Consider the following 6,361-nt stretch of genomic DNA (forward strand, 5'->3'; position numbering starts at 1 on the left):
GAGAAACAACTCCACAAATTTGTGCCTGCAATGAGTGTTTAACCCCATCACACACACTAATAAATGAAATTTAAAATGAAGAATTCCCTGGGTCATCCTGGGACTAATTTTCCTAGTCTTATCTGTTAAACAGAGTCAGATGGGACATCCTGATGCAGATGAGTGACTTACCAGATCTGGACTAGATGGATACCTGCAACCTAGCTTCCATGGAGGAGAACATCTAATCTGAGTACAGATGAGAACAGTTGGGAGCCTCTGAACTGGGTTTGTAGGGAGCTCTGAGTTCAGTCAAACCTGCTTTGAAAATCACATGTACTCAGGCTGTGGTAAATTGTCCAGTATGGTTGAAGTGTACTCTACTTAAGACATTTTTTAACTAATTTTTAGATTAATAGTAATTTATCAGATACAAAAGAAGTCTGTTAACCTCAGAAAAAAACCAAAGTAATGATTCTTTCATGTATAACTGGTTGAATTACTGTTTATATTGGGCTTCTTTATAGACAAAGCATCATGTAGAATTCCCTACTGTGACAAAGATGGTGTCCTCCATAGAGGAAATTTCCACCGCCCACATTCTCTAACACCTTTTGAGAGCAGGTACACCTGGGGCAGAATTACATACAGCAAGGGAAAGGTACAAGCTGCATCTCAGGTGAGTGTCTAACTCTCTGTCCTTGATTTTGGAAGCAAACACTTGGTAAGATCCAAGCAACACAGGAAGACACTGTCTAAAAGAAAGACAAAAACAAAACAAAAAACAATAGAATGGGATCCCCAAGCTGTGTGGCCATCCTGGACTACTTTGCTTCTGGAGCTCCAGCCAATCATAGGATTCATTCTCCTGCACATCTTTGGTTTGAGAATTAAATACACCAAGGATAATTGAAATAGTGTTGGCCTTTATTTGAAATGTGAATAGATAAACAGATTTGGAAAGCTTCCCCACGAGAAGTGGATTTAAAATTATACGTACACTAAAAGCATGTCCTCAGTGTTGTGAGGAAAAATCACTCAAACCTTATTTTGATCCCAGCACTTCTGCCAACACAGATAGCAAAAAACTCATCACCAGGTCCTAAACAAATGGGTGTTGAAATACTGGGAACAAGTGGGCTTGTGCCGATGGAGACACACTAGCAACCCCACAAACTCAGCGCATTTGTTATATGCAATCAAGGATGCACACAGGGCACATACAAAGGCTTCCATTCCCAGTACCAGAAGCAACCTTATGCTACTTATGGACAAAGGCAAAGTCTGGCCTCCAGGTCATAGGAACAGGGTTGAAAATAGATCCATCAGGTTCTTGTAACAAAGGAAACTTTCTACAGCTGCCTTTTGGCCCTGAGCGCAGGACAAAGTTGCTTGAATCTGTCTCTAAGTATTGTCATGGAGTCGTAGCATTCCAGAGAGGCAGGATACGTCTCATGGGTCAGCTTGCTCAGCTTGGCTGTGTGACGTAGAAGGTTCTTCAGGATAAGCAGAGAGATATCATTCTGATAGAAATTGACCTTGGTAAGCTGGGATCACTGGCTCAGGGCAGGCATGATCACACTGAAATGGGAGTCCCTCATGCCACACTCCTCCAATTCCAGCGTTTGCAGGGTACTTGTGATTCTCTCAAAGAGAACCCCAAGGGGCTTAGGGCATAAAGCAGATAGCACTACATTGCTCAGGTTCAGATGTCTGAGCTCACAGATGTTCAGGCTCTGGCTCAGGTAACCCAAGTCTGACTGTGAGAGCCAGCAGCAAGTGATGGACAGGGTCTCCAAGGAGGTCTTCAGGTACCTAGGGAGAGATCAAGGGATTAGTTATGCCAGATGGTATTTGTGAAGTGTGTGAAGATTTCTCATCTGCCCCACATAAGGAAAAATGTGTGACATGTATTCAAGCCACCATTGATTTAGCTGCAGCTCCAAGATACAGTCTACATCTACAATTTTGAAGGTCTCTATGGCAGTATGGATAGATAAATCCCAAATCTTGAGCTTTCTGCAGCATAAATGAATGAAATCTTTTCACTGCTAGGCCCACTGCAACAAACGTCCGTCACATTCACTGAAATTGGCCTTCATGATTTCAAGATCAGTTACTATCATTGGCTGCTTTTCACTCATGGGTGCTGAGCAGTCACCTCCATGGGTTCCAGCCCTAAAGCTCCAGAAGTCAAAGCGCACATTCATCAAGTCAAACACTCTGAATTTTGATGTCCTGTTTGTAAAACAGGAAGAAATCCCAGAAGATAAGACAAGATACACTGTACAGTCTACTTCTTATCCACATCTCATATCTGCTTTCCCTTCCAAGTCTTTGCTTTTTCCCTTTGCCTAGGATCAAGCCCAAAGTCTCATACTCAGTGGTCTTTGCCATCTGTAGCCCAGTTTCATTTCCCTCCATTTCATTCCTATCAACCCCCAACTCATTCCACGTGTGTCTGTGAGCCTGACAGGGAGAGGCCTATTCCTCTGTGGCTATGTCTACTCTTGTGTCCTCCACATTTGCCATTGTATGCCCAGATGGAGTACTCCCTGTCCCCAGTTGTTGCTTCTCTGCACCCACAGAGCCTTCCTCATCCTACCTGGGTCCTGCTTACCTGGGATGAACCTTCCCTGTAATCAACACAACTAGTCCATCAAGCAGAGCTTCCAAAGTCTTGGGGGGGGGGGTCTTTTATCAGGACTCCTGCAGGAAGGCATGGGAATGGCCAGGCAGGCACCATGGCCCTCAGGAAGTTTGTACATCTGTCAGTGAAGGCACCCTCAAATATCGTTGGGAACAGCCCTACAGGCAGGTCCTCCAGAGTAGAAATGAACAAGTCCTCCTCCCTCAGCAGCCTCTATCTTGCCCGCTACATGAGTCTGGGTGGGGCCTGGTCACCAAGCCTGACTGGTTTTCAGAGATAATGATCCATTTATTCTGCCATTAGAAATTCCCAAGCATCATATATATCATATACTATCATCATATACTATCAACTTGTTAGTAATAAAAAAATACTACAAGGAAAATTCTCAGGGACATAGGCATTCTTTGAAGACATGTAGTAAAACTTATCACCTACTTTGTAGCTAACAACAGCTGTAACTGTGAAGAGGTCCTGGATGTCTTTTAAAAGGAGAAAACTAAACTATTGAGACAGAAATCTCAAGGTCCAAATCAGGAGCAGGAGAGAGAGCACGAGCAAGGAACTCAGGACCGCGAGGGGTGCACCCACACACTGAGACAATGGGGATGGTCTATCGGGAACTCACCAAGGCCAGCTGGCCTGGGTCTGAAAAAGCCTGGGATAAAACCGGACTCGCTGAACATAGCAAACAAGGAGGACTACTGAGAACTCAAGAACAATGGCAATGGGTTTTTGATCCTACTGCACATTCTGGCTTTGTGGGAGCCTAGGCAGTTTGGATGCTCACCTTACTAGACCTGGATGGAGGTGGGTAGTCCTTGGACTTCCCACAGGGCAGGGAACCCTGATTGCTCTTTGAGCTGAAGAGGGAGGGGGACTTGATTGGGGGAGGGAAATGGGAGGCGGTGGTGGGAAAGAGACAGAAATCTTTAACAAATAAATAAATTAATTAATTAAAAAATATCAAAAAAGAGTTATCGCTAGGAAGAAAATCTCTCTGTAATGACAGCATTTGGCATTTCTACTTAATTTTATGAAATAAATGCAATGATGTTAAAAAAAAAAGAAAAAGGCAAAGGTTATGTGCATTATTTTACAATTCTTAACTGTGAATAATAGTATCTGAACATGGTTAGTCAGTTAGGTGCTATTGGTCTTTTTTAAAGGCTATGATAGAACAAAGACAGACACATGCAATATTGCTCTAATTCATTATAAATTCTCTGAAGGAAGCCAGGTAATGGTGGGGCCCATCTTTAATCCCAGCACTCAAGAGGCAGAGGCAAGCAGATCTCTGTGAGTTTAAGGCAAACCTGAACTACAAGAGCTAGTTCTAGAACAGGCTCCTAAAGTCACAGAGAAACCCTGCCTTGAAAAACCATAAATAAATAAATAAATAAATAAATAAATAAGGGGCTGGAGAGATGGCTCAGCGGTTAAGAGCATTGCCTGCTCTTCCAAAGGTCCTGAGCTCAAGTCCCAGCAACCACATGGTGGCTCACAACCATCTGGAATGAGGTCCGGTGCCCTCTTCTGGCCTGCAGGCATACACACAGACAGAACATTGTATACATAATAAATAAATATTTAAATAAATAAATATAAAAAAACAAATCCTGATCTCTTCAGAAGGACGCATGTCTGGCAAACTTGCTCTGTCAGTCAGGCTAATGACAGAGAACAGACTTCCAAGTTTCTCACCATAATGTGGAGAATATAGTAGAGAGAGAAGACATTCTTTCAATTCCTTCTCACTAACCAGTCAAAGCCCAGTCCTGAAGGGCAGCAGTGTTGTTCAAAGCAATTCTCAATTACATAGCATGAGGCAACAATATTACAAACTCATAGTCTCCCATGCCAGGATGGCAGAGCCTCCCCCTCCCCAAGGAATCCACACTCAACAAAGATCAGAGGCCAAGGGCCACTACCCAGGTCACCACATGAACTAACAGAATCTGTCTGGTTCATGGAAGACATGGTCCTTGTCTTAGGTCATCTCCCACATGGAGATCTTACCCATCACTGAGTACCAGATACCTCATTTATGAAAAATCCATGACCTGCCTTAGGTTGACTCAGCCTGTCAGAGATCTTACCCATCACTGGTCTAGTGGAGGGTGGATGAGGGACATTTTTTATTTATTTATTTATTTATTTATTTATTTATTTATTAAAGATTTCTGTCTCTTCCCCCCCGCCGCCTCCCCTTTCCCTCCCCCTCCTCCAATCAAGTCCCCCTCCCTCGTCAGCTCAAAGAGCATTCAGCGAGACCGGTTTTAACCCAGGCTTTTTCAGACCCAGGCCAGCTGGCCTTGGTGAGTTCCCGATAGACCATCCCCATTGTCTCAGTGTGTGGGTGTACCCCTCGCGGTCCTGAGTTCCTTGCTCGTGCTCTCGATAAGGGACATTTTAGTGAGGATTACCAGTCATACAGTCATATGAAGGGTCCAGACTCTTGAGTGGCCAGCATATGATAGTATACCTTGACTTGATAAAATTCAACTGCCTCCAATCTTTGGTAAATAAATTGTGTGATCGTATTGAACATACAAAGCTCAAAAGTGAGGAGGGCAATAAGGAAAAGCAGAGGAAGGATGTAGGCCCATATTTCTACATAGTGACCAGAATCCCAGGCCATAGTTTGTACCTACCACACAGGAAGTGGTCAGTCACCTAGCCTGTCACCATCCCTAACAAAGGATCAGGTTGTTGTTCTGTTCCTTCTTTGTAATTTGGAGGATTCCTGAAAAGACATGTTAATTCTGCCTATGTGACAGAGCTGGCACATAGAGCAGGAAGACATGACAGAGTAGGCATAGGTAGATTTGGATGTGGCCACAACCATTCACCTGGTTACCTAGGAAACAGAATGCTAATAAATTTCCCCCTCAGTTTGTGTTTTGGTATATAAGGCTGTTTGGAGAATAAACACGGAGGAATTTTCAGGATGTGAACTCAGGATTTCATGAGGGATCACTGAGAATCTTCCTCCCGATAAAGCCATGTGAGTTGTGTCTTTAATCCCATGCCTCCCCTCTGGTTCCAGAGAAATAATTTAGGGTCCAGGCTGGCCCTGGACCCCAACAGAAGGAAGCAGGGTAAGAATCCATGAAAGCCCATCCACAGGAGGTTGTCCTGAAGGTCTTGCCATCTCTGCTCTAGGTCTCATCAAGATAAGCGACAGCATCCACGTCTTTGATTGTTTCTGAGGAAGAAGCAGAAAGGCACTGCTCAGGGGTAGGACACTCCCTAGAAACATCACTATCATTATCCCCTTGTTGGGGTAAATATTTAAGATCTCTAGCTGGTACCCAGATGAGCCTCTTTTCATTTTGAGGGAAGACACATGCAAACCCTTTTCCTACAGTGAGGAGTTGGGTCTAGTCCTCTCCAAGACCCAGTCAAGGGGTCCCTCCATTTGACCCAAATAGAAGTGTAGGTAATTAATGAAGACCAATATTTTTGAAAAGGAGACAGATATTTATTTTCTCTAGAGAAATTTAGAATATGTAGGGTCAGTAATACCTTTCTCATTTGATCATACAGAGGTAGGGACTCCCCTTTTTGCTTTTGTAGTTGAGACTTAAGTGTTTGATTGTACCTTTCCACAATGGCCTGTTCGCTTATATGGAATGCCAATGGAAAGAGAAATTTTCCAGGTTTGTAGAAAGTCTACAAAGGCCTTACTGATAAAGCATGGACCATTATATGTTTTAATTGGATACGTAA

General features: G+C 43.6%; 1 pseudogene; it reads right to left on the reverse strand.

Annotated features, from left to right (window-relative positions):
* Positions 1-1,096: 1,096 nt before the first annotated feature.
* On the reverse strand, positions 1,097-2,740 carry LOC126493209 (oogenesin-1-like; annotated as a pseudogene).
* Positions 2,741-6,361: the final 3,621 nt, after the last annotated feature.

Source organism: Alexandromys fortis, unplaced genomic scaffold (assembly GCF_014885135.2).
Source record: "Alexandromys fortis isolate MF-2015 unplaced genomic scaffold, M_Fortis_MF-2015_v1.1 scaffold_330, whole genome shotgun sequence".
Classification (NCBI taxonomy): domain Eukaryota; kingdom Metazoa; phylum Chordata; class Mammalia; order Rodentia; family Cricetidae; genus Alexandromys; species Alexandromys fortis.